General features: G+C 34.6%; 1 protein-coding gene across 4 annotated transcripts in view; it reads left to right on the forward strand.

The window, feature by feature from the left end:
- Positions 1 to 14,951, forward strand: part of ARHGAP5 (Rho GTPase activating protein 5) — a 70,883-nt gene that overhangs the window by 18,283 nt on the left and 37,649 nt on the right. The window lies entirely within an intron of this gene.

Below are 14,951 nucleotides of genomic sequence, written 5' to 3' on the forward strand. Positions count from 1 at the left end.
TCTCTACATGTTTAATCACTGTCAAAAAATTTCAGCATTTTTTCTCAGTTTGTTATTAATACTACTTAATGCTTATTAATGAGGATAAAGCATTTACAGTCATTTCATTTTATTTTATTTTTTGAAAAGATTTTATTTATTATTTATCTGAGAGAGAGAAAGAGCATGAGAGAGAGCAGGATCAGGGAGGAGAGGGAGAAGCAGGCTCCCTGATGAGCAAGGAGCCAAGGTGGGACTCTATCCCAGAACCCTGGGATCATGACCCGAGCTGAAGGCAGACACCTAACCAACTGAGCCACCAGGTGCCCCTTTTTAAATTGCTTTTGTGTGTGTGTTATTTTTCCATTTTTGATCAGAAGTCTGCTAATTGTTTTGGTAACTTTCTTTTAAAATTTCAACTTCAAGAATAGCTGCAGGAAGAGTAAAAGGAGCTTTTATTTACCCTTTACTGAGATTTACCAGCTGTTTATTACATTTTGTCCCTCTTCCTTGATTTATTTCGTGTGGGTATTTATTGGGGTTTATTCATTTTGAACCCTGTGAGATGAAGTTGCAGATGTTGCGACTCTTTTTTATTTCCTAAGAATAAGACTCTTTTTACTGTTAAATACTTTATTTCCTAAGAATAAGAACATTCTCTTAAATAACAACTGCATAGGTATCAAAATCAGGAAATTTAATTAGGTTAAACAGTATTATTATTTAATAGGCAATCTGTGATCAAAAACAGATTTTGAACATGTTGAAACCTTTCTCATTAGTTTTCTTTATATCTTCTCCCAATTTTCCCTAATTTCCATTTAGTTCCAACAGTAATATATATGTAGTTTTTATTTTTTCACTTAGTTGTATTTTTCCCTGTTGCTCCATAGTATTTTGATTATACTTCTTATTTTTATTTTTTTATTTTTAAAAAAGTTTTTTCGATAATACGTTTTAGTCATTATGTTTTTCATTTACCAAATTATATTAAAAATGGGTGGTTAGGCTTCCAGGTTTTAAATTTTGCTATCATTTTTTGTTACAGTGACCAGTTTACATAAAAGTTTATTCCTTTTCAGTCATTTATTTAGGATGAATGTACAACAATAGAATCACTAGATTGAGGACATGAGTATTCCAATGACTTGGTATTTATTACTCTACTTTTAGTATTAATTTCTTAAGTATGAGTACTATGCAAGGAAGGAATATGCCAAATCTGTATTAATATTCTGAAATTTTAGCACAACCTCTGATTCCAGTTAGTTTATTTTTTTTTTAAGATTTTATTTATTTATTTGACAGAGATCACAAGTAGACAGAGAGGCAGGCAGAGAGAGAGAGGGAGGAAGCAGACTCCCTGCTGAGCAGAGAGTCTTATGTGGGGCTCAGTCCCAGGACCTTGAGATCATGACCTGAGCCTAAGGCAGAGGCTTTAGCCCACTGAGCCACCCAGGTGCCCCTCCAGTTAGTTTATTAATAATGATATTCCTCAAATTGAAGCAAATCTCCTTATACCTGATTTGTCTTATGTAGTCACTTAACTGTACACATGGTACCTGGCTTAGGATGGTTCAGTCTAGGATTTTTCAACCTCATGATGGTGCAAAAGGAGTATTAAGTAAAAACCATGTTTAGAATTTAGAATTTTGATTTTTTCCTGGGCTAGGAAGATACACAGTACAATACACTCTTGTGATACAGGGCAGTGGTAGTAAACTGTAATTCCAGTCAGCCCGATGATCACAAGGGTAAACAATCATTCTGTTTTTCACTTTCAGTACAGTATTCAGTAAATTACAAGATGCTCAACTCCTTATTAATGGAATAGGGTTGTGTTAGATGTTTTTGCTCATTTGTAGGCTAGTATGTTTTGAACGCATTTAAGGTAGGCCAGGCTAAAGTATATGATCAGACTATTAGTGTATTAAGTGCGTTTTTAATAAAGTATATGATCAGACTATTAGTGTATTAAGTGCGTTTTTAATTTAATGTTTTCAATTTACAGTGGGTTTATTGGGATGTAACCTTATCATAAGTTCTGGAAGATAAATATTTTAATTGATTATAAAATCCAGGGTTTTGGGTTTTGTTTGTTTGTTTATAGCTCCTGAATCTGGTATGTCTAGTAATTGATGGCATATCTTAACACAGGATTTTATTCTTTCTTTTTTTTTTAGAGATTCGTAAAGTATTGGTGGTGTTTATAATCACCTCATCTTAAAGTCACTGACTATAGCAATTTGTCTTTAATTTTTTATTATCATCCCACAGACAAAAATGGGCCTAGATTCTCTTCCTCCACACCTGCAAATGTTTCATATATTTGATTCCACTCAATCTTCTGTTTAATACAACTCTTTCATTTGGTGTCCATCTTTTCCTCACTTCCGTTGAAGTAGTGAATCAACTTAGAATCATATTTATAATCTGCTTTCAGTTACCTTAACTCCGTAGTTTCAGCTGTCTTTTAGAGTTATCTTAGAATTTCCTTGCACTTCTCTATAACATTGCTTTAATTTTTAGATTCATGTATTATATTTGAAATCTAAAAATATTGGAGGAATTGTATTTTAGAAGACTTCTCGTCTGTAAGTAATTTTTAAATCAGGTGTCATTTAAGTGTTTGGCTTCTGTACCTGTGGTCTTAAAAACATAGGTAACAGTGAAATTTCACACATACAGTTTTGTGTCAGAGTTTATATTTTATGGTTTTGTATATATGCACAGTGAAATTCTTTAGCGCACTCAAGGCTAACTTTATTACTACTTTTAACTTAATTTAAATTCAGTTAATTAACATAGTGTATTATTAGTTTCAGAGGTAGAGGTCAGTGATTCATAAGTTGTATATAATACCCAGTGCTAATTACACCACTTGCCCTCCTTAATACCCATCACCCAGTTACCCCATTCCCCCAACCTTCTCCCCTCCAGCATCCCTTAGTTTGTTTTTGTGGTTGAGAGTCTCTTATGGTTTGTCTCCCTCTCTGATTTCATCTTGTTTTATTTTTATTGTATCACAGTTATCCATGGTATCTTTTTTTAAGCATTATGGAAAGGCTGGAGCACTTCTGTGCAACCTAATTTCTCTAAAAATTATATTCATTGTGTCATCTGGACTTGAGTAATTGTCATCTCATGTTTCAGTTCAGTAAGCATTCATTAAAAACCTGCTAGACACTTAAAGTCTGTACAAAAAGCTGTTGAAGGATAAGAAAAGTTAAAAATGATATGCTTCCCCCCTTAAAGAGCTTAAATGGAATTTGAGAGATCGTACCTTGTGCTTGGGGCAGTGTTAAGAAAGTACTACTAGAGCAATTTAAGGAAGCATAGTGTAATTCTTAAGAGCACATGGTCTAGAGCCAGACTTCTAGGATTTGAATTGAGGCTCTGCCACTTACTAACTGTAAGTGCATAACTTCTTTGCACTTCCAACTAGGAAAATAGAGATAATCATACTACTTAGGACTGCTTTGAGAAATCAGTTCCTATTTATTTACAATGGTGCCTGACACATTGGTAAATTTGTTAAATAAAAAAGTGTATCTACTATTTTGTGATAGTTTGTTTAAATATAAATATTAAAAGAATATAGACAGAAATTGCCATGGAGTATGTAGTATGTCACAAAACTTCATGAAGAGAAAGGTGTAAATCACTACTTTTGGGTTTTTTAATTGGCTTAGAAGAAGGAGTAAAGATATTTTAGGTGGGGAGAATCATTTGTACAGGGACATAAAATTATGACTGAAGTAAGGTGAGAGGTGATAGGAAAGTGCCCTTATTTGGGTATTGAGAAATAGCATTGTATTTATAGAAATCTACAAAACTGAAAAACTAGTTTAAATCCAAAGCAGTTAGTTAATAAGCAAGGCCAGAGGAGCAACGAAGGTTGTGTTGGTTAGGTGGAAGGTAGGATTGAGATTGGTATCACATAGTCTCAGTGGGAAGCTGATGTACATATATAGGGTTTTTTTTAATTATATTTTTTAAGTGCACTCTCTGCTGAGCATCAGGCTCAACATGAGGCTTGAAATAACTCTGAGATCAAGACCTGAGCTGAGATCAGGAGTTGGACACTTACCTGACTGAGGCATCCAGATGTCCCCAGTTTTATTTTTATTTACTTAAGAATTTATTTTAGGGGCGCCTGGGTGGCTCAGTGGGTTAAAGCCTCTGCCTTCAGTTCAGGTCATGATCCCAGGGTCCTGGGATCAAGCCCCAAGTCGGGCTCTCTGCTCAAAGGGAAGCCTGCTTCCTACTCTCTCTCTGCCTGTTTGTCTGCCTACTTGTGATCTGTCTGTCAAATAAATAAACGCTTTAAAAAAAAAGAATTTATTTTAAAATAATCTCTATATTATACGCAGTGTGGAGCCTGAACTTAGAACCCCAACATTAAAAAATCACATTCTCTACCAACTGAGCCAGCCAGGCAGATGCCCCTACATATTCACCTTTTTTTTTCTTTTTTTTTACATATTCACTTTCAAAGTTATAGGGGTACAGAGACCAAATGAGAAATCAGTAAAGCTAGAAGTTGATTCTTTAAGACTAGAAAAATAGATAAAAATCCTGCAAGACTGATGAGAAAAAAAGAGAAGGCACAATTAAATACTGAGAGTGAAAAAAAGAACATAATTGTAGATCAGATTAAAAAGAGAATAGAATACTGTCAAGAATTTTATGTCAAGACATTAGAAAGTACAAACAAAATTAGCTTCTAAAAATATATAATCACCTAGACAAGAAAGCTTCGAATAATCCTGTAACTATTAAATAAGTTGTAGAAGTTCTGTCTTGCACAAAAATACCATGCCCAGATCATTTTCCAGAAGGCTCTTTGAGGAACAGATCATTTCAGTGTTCTACAAACTGTTCCAGCAAACAAGGCGGGAGAATACATTTTTAATTCATTCTCTGAAGTCCTTTAGTATTAATTTCAGAACCAGACAAGGATGGTATTAGAAGGGAAGATTATAGTCCTGTTTTACTTAGGAGTGTATATGGAAGAATCCTAAATAAAATACAGATCAACAGACCCTTGAATGCAATTTTGAAAACCATCAACTTAGGAAAACCAAGGTGTGGTTTTTTTGGTTTTTTGTTTTTTTTTTTTCCAACTTTGCAGCATAATCTGATTTGACCTGTTCTTGATGGCGGAATCTGATGATTTGAGGCTGTTTTTAATCATCATTTATCTTATAGAGTAAATATCTATACCAAGTCACAAGCAAAAATACTAGTGTATTTGAAAAGAGTACAGCGTACTGACCCACAATTTAATTGCATTAAATAGGGGTGCCTGGGTGGCTCAGTGGGTTAAGCCTCTGCCTTCGGCTCAGGTCATGATCTCAGGGTCCTGGGATTGAGTCCCGCATCGGGCTCTCTACTCAGCAGCGAGCATGCTTCTCTCTCTCTCTCTCTCTGCCTGCCTCTCCATCTACTTGTGATTTCTCTCTGTCAAATAAATAAATAAAATCTTTAAAAAAAAAAAAAAGAATTCAGGTTGAGATACCAGTTTGGCAGTTAGATATACCATTCCTCATAGGAGAGCACTGAGTTGGAGATACATATTTAGGAGACAATGAAGTAGAGATGGCAGTAGATGAAATTGACGTAGGGAGAGTACGTACAGAGGAATGTCTTCAAGCCTTGAGGAATTGCCAGTGTTGAATGCTATGTAGTAAGATGATCCTTAAGAACAGTAGGTCGAGAGTAATAGTAACACTTACTGCTTCTGAGCTGATTCCTTCACTTGTAAATGAGTGATTTTAATATTTGGAATTGTGATAGACATGAGAACTATGTGTTTCAAATGCTTGGCATGCAGCAGTGCTTAATAAATGCTACTGTAGTATGTATTAGGCCTAAAATTTCCCCGTGTACTCTGGCTATATTTCACAACAGTCCTTTGTCCCATAATATTGGATTAGTTTCTGGACTTATTTTTAAATTAAATACTCTTACTAATTCTGAATCTGAGTTTATGCATTTCTTTGCCTTTTTTTTTTTAAATCCTCTCTGAGAGGAAAGGTCATCTTGTTTACCTTCATCCTTTGATTCCAAGATGGGAGCTGTAGTCCAGGAATCTTTTCTCAGATTTCTTAACACCTGGAAAATCATAACCTTTGGGCCCTAGTGGCATCTGAGGAAGGCTCAGAGATCTGAGCTTGTCATTCAGAGGCTCTGTGCTTGATTGTCCTTTATACTCCAAAATAAGTTTAGTGTTAGTTATGAGATCCAAACCTTGTATGACATTTTCTGATTGCAACCATAGGAATTATTTTGTTTAAATCATACACATAAATGTTTCTACATAAGTGCAATCTCAAAAAATAATACTTATTTCTACTGTATACATTATTTTGATTTTCTTGTCTGTTAGAGTGGAATGAGGGGGTGCTGGTTGTGACCTACTGAATTGATTTCATAACCTGCAGGTGTTTGAAAGTGCTTTGAGAGGATGAGAAATTTGAGTTGTATTGATAAAATTGCTGGTTTGTAACACACTCATTCAATGAAATGAGGTATAAGTGTGTTTAATCCAGTTTGGTTTCTCTTCAGTTATCTCTTTCAGTGCTGTTAGCTTGATTCAGACAGGAAATAGTAAAATATTTGGTGAATTTTATGGTGCATTAGAGTAGTTGTTACGTTGATTTTTCATTTCCAGCTTTTAAAATTATTTTCCGATCTTCCAGGTCCTGAATCTTTTCATTCTCTTATTTGTATTAACAACTACCAATTCCTATCTTATTTTCAAATGTTGCTTCCAGTCCATATTCTTTTCTCTGTTTTATTGCTTTCTTCTTACTAAACCTGATTCTCAGATAATGTCTTAGAAGAATCTACTGCTATAGCCATTGTAACAGGGTTTGGGGAAGAATACCAAAATAGTTATGTTACCTTCAAAACAAGCTGTAAGGAGATAGATGTCTATCTGTATATATTGAATCAGAAAATGTTAATTTAATACTAGTAAATAGTGAACTGATACTTAATTAGTATGATCGATCCTTTAGAATGTAATCTTAAGTTTAGAATTATTTGACTTCTGACTTCTAGAATCTTAGTCTTTATTAAGTAAAATACCTTTTAAAAATACTCTTACCCAGATGGTGGTGGTGAAGATTTTCTCTTGATTGTTCATTCCAGATAGAAAAGTAATCATATATATGTCTATATTGAACTCTTGTTTGTCTATATCGAAATGCATAAATTATAGGGTAAGTTTTCATTTTTAGTGTGTATCATTTAACCTCTTGGCAGTTATTTGATGGTCTGTCAGTGTTCACATCTGAGAGAAACTAAAATTCTTAAAAGAATTTTAATTAAGGCTAAATAAAAGTTGGGTGCTAAAAAGCTTCCTATAGAAAGAACAATACTTACAGATCACATACAGATAGTAGTACAGATAGTGTAAAGTCTACTGACTTTTTTCATGAGCAAGGTCATTTAACAGTAGACTTTGTTTCATGAGCAAAGGTCACTTAACAGTCTTGAACTGCCTGAAAGTTTGAGATTTTTATATTTTTTACCTATTCTGGGAGAGTACCTTGGTTAGATTTCTTGCCAGTTGAGAGTATCCATTATAACCATTATGGTCTTGCAGAATTAGTTTGGGGAGGCAGTGTGGGTTACTCTTATAAAGGCAGTATGTGCAGAAGAATGAGAAGGTTGCTTTTCCAGACTCCTCAATCAGCATCTTTTCCAACCTATTTACCGAGTCCTATATCCATTCCTAACCAGTGAACTCTGGCCAGGAGAATATAATTTATGGTACTGAATGTAGGCCTGAGCCTTTATCCCTAGAGCTTTGGGTGAAGTTGCCTTTTCCCCAAATTGTGGGGTACTTTTTATGGGACAAAAACCATAATACCTATTACAAACAAGATTTATAATTAATCTTATGGCCTAGTACATTACGTTGACTGTTGTCAGTTGAAGTCAGTTTGAGTATGTGGCTTTTGTTATGGTGATGACAGAACCATTTATGTGGGTTGGGGTTTTTTTGTTTGTCTGATTGTTTTGTGTTTTTGTTTTTGTTTTTTTAGTAATTACCATTTATTTTAACTTAAGAAAACTGTCATTTTATTCAAAGAGCACTTTACTAAATGTCTGCTATGCCTGAGCACTGTTTGAAGCTAAGAATACAGAAGTGAATTGGTTATGGGTTCTGGTCTCAAGGAATTCAGTCTAGTAAAATGTGATTTTGTTGAAAATTAAACATTTTATGTTTTCAACAAGATTTAGCTTTTTAATCTCATTTGGGAAGAATTTGGTGAGGTGTTCTTTAGTAACCATTTCATTTGCTTTCTTACTGACTGGCTAAATTGGTCTATGCCTGATTGGTTATATGGAGTTGCTAAAATTTCTCATAAAGTTGGTGTCATTTCTGGTATTGGGTACATCAATTTATGGTGTTATATAGGTATGGATATATAAGGTGAGTATTTCTGTTTATATTTTACTATTTCTTTGAACTTGTTCTATGGTGTCCATTTGACCATGATTTAGTACTTCTCAATTCAGATTGAAATGTAACTAGATGGTCAATTTTTAAAGTATATTTATTTCACTCATGTGTTATAATGGGGCTTAATTTAAATGATTGTATCACTGGTGTGCTTGTTTTCACTAACTTAAAAGCACATGTAAATTTCTTTGGTGTGGCTTTCTATTCAAACTTTTTGTCTTGGCTTTCATAGCAGCATATTTTGAATGTTTAGCAAAAACTGGCATACTGCAAATATTGAAATTACTCCTCTGCAGCACATTAATTATAATTGTTGGGATGTATTAGTATATCAAGGAGTCACTTAACTCCTGTATCATAGAATATTCTTACAATTTTTTATTATTGGATAATTGTTACTATTCCAGGACTTATGGGTAATTTTATAGGGTTCTTTATTTTATGTACTCCAAAATTTGGCATACTACAAATTGTTCCACTTAATCCTAGAAGAGTTATTTCTACAATAGGTATAGTTTTATTATTTCTAACTTTGTAATGTTTTCTTATCATCTCAGTTGATGTTGTAAAAGAGTCCTCAAGTAAATAGGGCTTAAGCTATGATTGCAAAAAAGGAAACCCCAAAAGGACTGCTTTTTAAAAGTAGTAATTTTTGTGGTTTCCAAATTTTAGAACAAAAAAAGTGTGTGACAGAAGTGATCTTGTGATTGTATCTAATTTTGTCCAAATAGAAGGTATACCTTGAGTACTTTGTACAAAATAATCATTTTGAGCTTCAGGGGAAGTGTTCTTAGCCTTTGAAAATTTGAAGAAAGATTTGGGTACTTTTCCTGGAAAATACACATGTACAAAATTTTACTGAGTTTTAAGGGTTTCCTATACTTTCTAAAGAACCTCTACTGATAATGAGGAAGGAGGAAGAGACACTGAATTTTTTTTCCCTCTCTTGATCCTCTGATTGACAATCATTAGACTAAGGGAAAGTACTTTACAAATTAGTTGCGAAGCAAAAAGAAAATCAGTGGCTTTAAGAATGAAGTGCTGGTATAATAAAAAAACCCATTTTCATGTGAATATACTTAAAAATATCTATGTGGGGAAACTAGGAGGAAATCCATCCATTATTCATTTGAATAGTTAGATATTTTGCTAGGACCCTCTCCAGATGATTACATGTTTATTTTTTGGTTTGTGAAGTTGTTAATGTCATTAATAAAGTCACTGTCAGGTAGATAATTTATTTTGAAATGCTTTATAGAGAGATGGCATCTTAGAGATGAATCAATGCTAGAAGCAGTCTGTCTGTTAGTATGTATAAGAATCCAGATCACATTTATTTACCCTCAGTTACTGTCTCCCCTCTTTTCACAAAGGATGTGAAAGCCTTGACAACATCCCTCATTTCCAAATTGTGGGCCCTCAGTCAGTACCTGTAGCTTTAATAGACTTTTTTTAAAAGGATTAAGTAAATCTTCATGGAGTCCTGGCTCCCATTAAAGGCTTCTTATATGGATATAAGTGTATGCTCTGATGTAATACTTATTTCTCTCATCTAAAGTAATTGCTTTGTAGTAGCTTCATCACTTTATAGTTTAATAAGTTTTTTCTTGCTACGCTGTAAGTTTCTTGACGGCAGTTACGATTATTCATCTTTGTGTTCCCTACAGTAATGTTTTTTCAATCATGAGTTAAGTACTCACCTTTTTTAAAGTTAAAATTTTCAGACTTCTCAGAATCTGTCTGTAGCTATCTCCCAGACTTGAGTTCTTTGTTCTTGTTTTTAATGAGCCTAGGACAGTAGTTCTCAACTGGGGTCAGTTTTACTCCCCAGGGAACATCTGGCAATGTCTGGAAACATTTTTGGCTGTCACAGCTGGGGTAGGGAGTAGCTACTGGTAGCTCTTGGGGAGAAGCCAGGGTTTCTGCTAAGCAATTCATAGGTAATCTCTCACAACAAAGGATTATACAGCCCAAAATGTCAATAATACTAAAGTTGAGAAACTCTGTATAACAGAATGTGGTCTTTAGGGAAATTCTGTGAGATTCTAGAAGTCAGTTATGTAAGACAAGCTTGTACCTGCTCTTTATGAAAGACAGAATTTTCCTCAGAGGTCATAGAATTTATTTCCCTCTTCTTACCTTGATTGGATGAGAATGTATTTTCGGGAAGGAGCTGCTATGGGCCAAAGCTACATGCTGTTGCTGTTTATCTTACTTGGCTGGTGTTCATTCTGCTGTAAAATATGTTGATACATTTCATTGTCGCAGTCTCGGTTAAAGTTGTCATAACTTCTTACTTGGATTATTGTGGTGATCTTTTTTTTAAATAGTAATTTTAATATATGGGATAATTGTAGATGGACATGTTTTTGTAAAATAATGCCAAAAGGTCCCACATGCCCTTTGCCCAGTTTCCCACAAATGTTGTAAAACTGTAGTACTATATCACAGCCGGGGTTTTGACATTACTAAGATTCACAGATCTTACTTAGATTTCCCCAGTTTTACTTATACTCGTGTGTGTGTGTGTGTGTGTGTTTAGTTCTAAGTAATTATTCACATGGGTAAGTTTGTGTATTGACAACAAGATGCAAAACAGTTCTATGACTGACAGATCTCTTCTGTTGTCTTTTTATAACCACACCCTCCCCTTATTCATAACTCCTGGCAACCAGTAATTTGTTTTCCATTTTGTCATTTCATAATTTTGCCAGTTCTAGAATGTTATATGAATGGAATTATACCATATGCACCTTTGAGATTGACTTTTTCTTTTCAGCATCATTACCTTGAGATTCAGTCAAGTTGTTACCATAAATCATTAGTTTGTCCCCCTTTTTGCTGAGTAATATTTCATGGTGTGGATATACCACAGTTATGTAACCTGTTGAAGGGAATCTGTTGTTTCTAGTTTGGGACTCTTATGAATGAAGTAGTTATGAACCATAAAGAACAGATTTTTATGTAAATACAAGTTTTCTCTTCTCTGAGATAAATGCCCAAGAGTACAATTGCTGGGTCATTTGGTATTTTCATATTTAGTGTTAGAGAAACTGTCAAACTGTTTTCCAAAGTGGGTATACTATTTTAGAGTCCCACTAGGAATGTGTGATGGGTTGTTTCTGCATAGCTTCACTAGCATAGGTGGTATAATAACTTAAGTTTTTGTGTCTTTTGTTTGTCCTTGCTTCATACTTTTATGTTACTTTCTGAGGGATAGTACTAAAATAAAGTGCCTAACCTTTCTCCCTCCAAAATATATTTTGTAGCCCCTGTATAAAGTTCAAATTTCTTAGGGACTTACCTAACGCCATTAATAATGTGGCCTTTACATCTCTCTGCCCACATTATTCATTCCTGCATATTACAGGTGTATTGAAATAGATGTGAAATAGATACAGAATAGTAGTAGTCTCAGAGCTATTGTGACAGTTACGGTTATACATGTAATATTACCAAGTACCTAATACACAGTAAGGAATAAATGCAGTGTATAGTGATTTCCGGGTTCTAAGGCTGAACTCAAGGCACCCAAGTGTTTAAATGAGTAAATACAGACCAGATTCTTTCTAAATTTCTGAAATATCTCTGACCTCATCACTTCCTTTTTAAGTTCTAGTTTTTGAAGTCCGGATTTAAACCTTGCTTCTGGTTATTTTGACACTTAATCATGTACTATTTTTATATGTGCTGTTAATTAAATGATAGGTAGTGAGGTTTCTTTTTCTCCATAATGTATTTCTTGAGAGCATTAACATTACCTTTACGATTTTTATATTGTGAACAATATCTAGCATGATGCTATGCACATAGTACTCAGTTCTTATACACTGTTGGAAGTACATCACCAAACACTAGTACACAGTCCAAGATGACAGAGAAATAGGAAACTTTAGTTTAATCTGGTACCAAGAATTGAGCTAGAGAGCTGTCAAATCATTCTGAATACCTGTGAACTCAACCAGATATCTAAGAAAAGAATATTCACAACTCTATAAATAGAAAAGTGACCATTTTCTTCTGTTAGAATGACAAGATAGAAAAACTCACCGCAGAGAGAACAAGAGGTAATACTGAGTGCCAGGGACTTGATCAGTATGGATATAAGTAAGATATCAGAACTAGAGTTCAGATTAATGATTATAGATATTAGCTGGGCTTGAAAAAAAAAAAAGGCATCAAGGACACTAGAAAATCCCTTTCTGGAGAAATAAAAGAACTGAAATCTAATGAAGTTTAAATAAAAAAGGTTATCAATGAAATACAATAAAAAATGGAGCCTCTAACTGCTGGGACAAATGAGACAAAAGAGAGAATTAGTGATACAGAAGACAAAATTATGGAAAATAAAGAAGCTGAGAAAAAGAGAGATGAGCAACTATTAGATCACAGAGGGAGAATTCAAGAGTTAAGTAATACCATAAAATGAAGCATTATTAGAATAATTGGGATCCCAGAAGAAGAGGAAGTGGGGGGAGCAGGAGGTGTGTTGGAACAAATTATAGCAGAGAACTTCCCTAATGTAGGGAAAGAAACTGATGTTCAAGTCCAGGAGGCACAGAGAACCCCTCTCATGATCAGTAAAAATAGGTCAGCACCCCAACATAGACATTATATATAGTGAATTTTGCAAATCTCAGAGACAAAGAGGAAATCCTGAAAACAGCTCAGGATAGGAGGTCCATAAGCTCAAGGGTAGAAACATTAGACTGGCAGACGACCTATCCACAGAGACCTGGCAGGCCAAAAGGGACTGGTATAATATATTCAGGTGCTAAATGATGAGAATGTGCAGCAAAGAATACTTGAATGACTGGGATGTCATTCAAAATGGGAGGAGAGATAAAAAGCATCCAGAACAAACAGAAACTAAAGGAATTTGTGATCACTAAAACAACTCTGTAAGAAATATTAAAAGGAATCCTTTAACCAAAGAGAGAGTCCTAAAGTAACGTAGACCAGAAAGGAGCAGAAACAATAATAGTCATTTTACAGGTAATACAATGGCACTAAATATTATCTTTCAGTAGTTACTCTGAATGTAAATGGCCTAAATGCCCCAATCAAAAGACACACGGTATCAGATTGGATAAAAAAAAAGCAAGACCCGTCGAAACGCTTTCTGCAAGAGATTCATTTTAGACCCAAATACACTTCCAGATTTAAAGTGAGGGGGTAGAAAACTATTGGTCATGCAAGTGGACATTAAAAGAAAGCTGGGGTGGCAAGCTTATATCAGACAAATTAGATTTTAAACCAAAGACTATAATAAGAGATGAGGAAGGACATATCATAATTAAAGAGTATCCAATAAGAAGATCTAACAATTGTAAACGTCTATGTTCCTAACATGGGAGCAGCCAATTATATAAGCCAATTAATAATAAAATGAGACACATCAGTAATAATACAATAAAATTAGGGAACTTTAACACCCACTTTACTGAAATGGACAGATTTAAGTAGAAGATCGACAAAGAAACCAGGGCTTTGAATGACACACTGGACTTCACAGATACATTTAGAACATTTTTTCTCAAAGCAACAGAATACACATTCTTCTCTAGTGCTCATGGAACATTCTCCAGAACAGATCACATCCTGGGTCACAAATCAGGTCTCGACCAATACCAAAAGATTGGGATCATTCCCTGCATACTTTCAGATCATAGTACGTTGAAACTGGAGCTCATCACAAGAAGAAATTTGGAAAGAACTCAAATACATGGAGGCTAAAGAACATCCTACTAAAGAATGTATGGGTCAACCAGGAAATTAAGAAAAATTTTTAAGAGTTCATGGAAACAAATGAAAATGAAAACACAACTGTTAAAAACTTTTGGGATGCAGGAAAGGCAGTCCAAAGAGGGAAGTGTATACTAGTACAAGCCTTCCTCAAGAAACAAGAACAGTCTCAAATACAGGATCTAACCTTACACCTAAAGGAGCTGGAGATGGAACAGCAAATAAAGCCTTAGCCCAGCAGGAGAAGAAATAATCAAGATTAGAGCAGAAATCAATGAAATACATGGAAGAAATACAATTATAAGAACATATTATGAGGAGATTAGGCAATCTGGAAGAAATGGATGCATTCCTAGAAACATACATATTCCCAAAATTGTACCAGGAAGGAATAGAAAGCCTGACCAAACCTGTAACCAGCAAGGAAATTGAAGCAGTAATCAAAAATCTCCAAACAAGGGTCCAGGGACAAATGGCTTCCCAGGGGAATTCTACCAAATATTTAAATAATTAATACCTATTCTTCTGAAGCTATTTCAAAAAACTGAAATGGAAGGAAAACTTCCAGATTCTTTCTATGAAAAAAAAAAATCAGACAAAGACCCCACCAAAAAGGAGAATTACAGACCAATATCCCTGGTGAACATGGATGCAAAAATTCTTACCAAGATGCTAGCCAGTAGGATCCAACAGTGCATGAAAAGAGTTATTCACCATGACCAAGTAGGATTTATTCCTGAGCTGCAAG

This window comes from Mustela nigripes, chromosome 13 (assembly GCF_022355385.1).
Source record: "Mustela nigripes isolate SB6536 chromosome 13, MUSNIG.SB6536, whole genome shotgun sequence".
In the NCBI taxonomy this organism is placed as follows: domain Eukaryota; kingdom Metazoa; phylum Chordata; class Mammalia; order Carnivora; family Mustelidae; genus Mustela; species Mustela nigripes.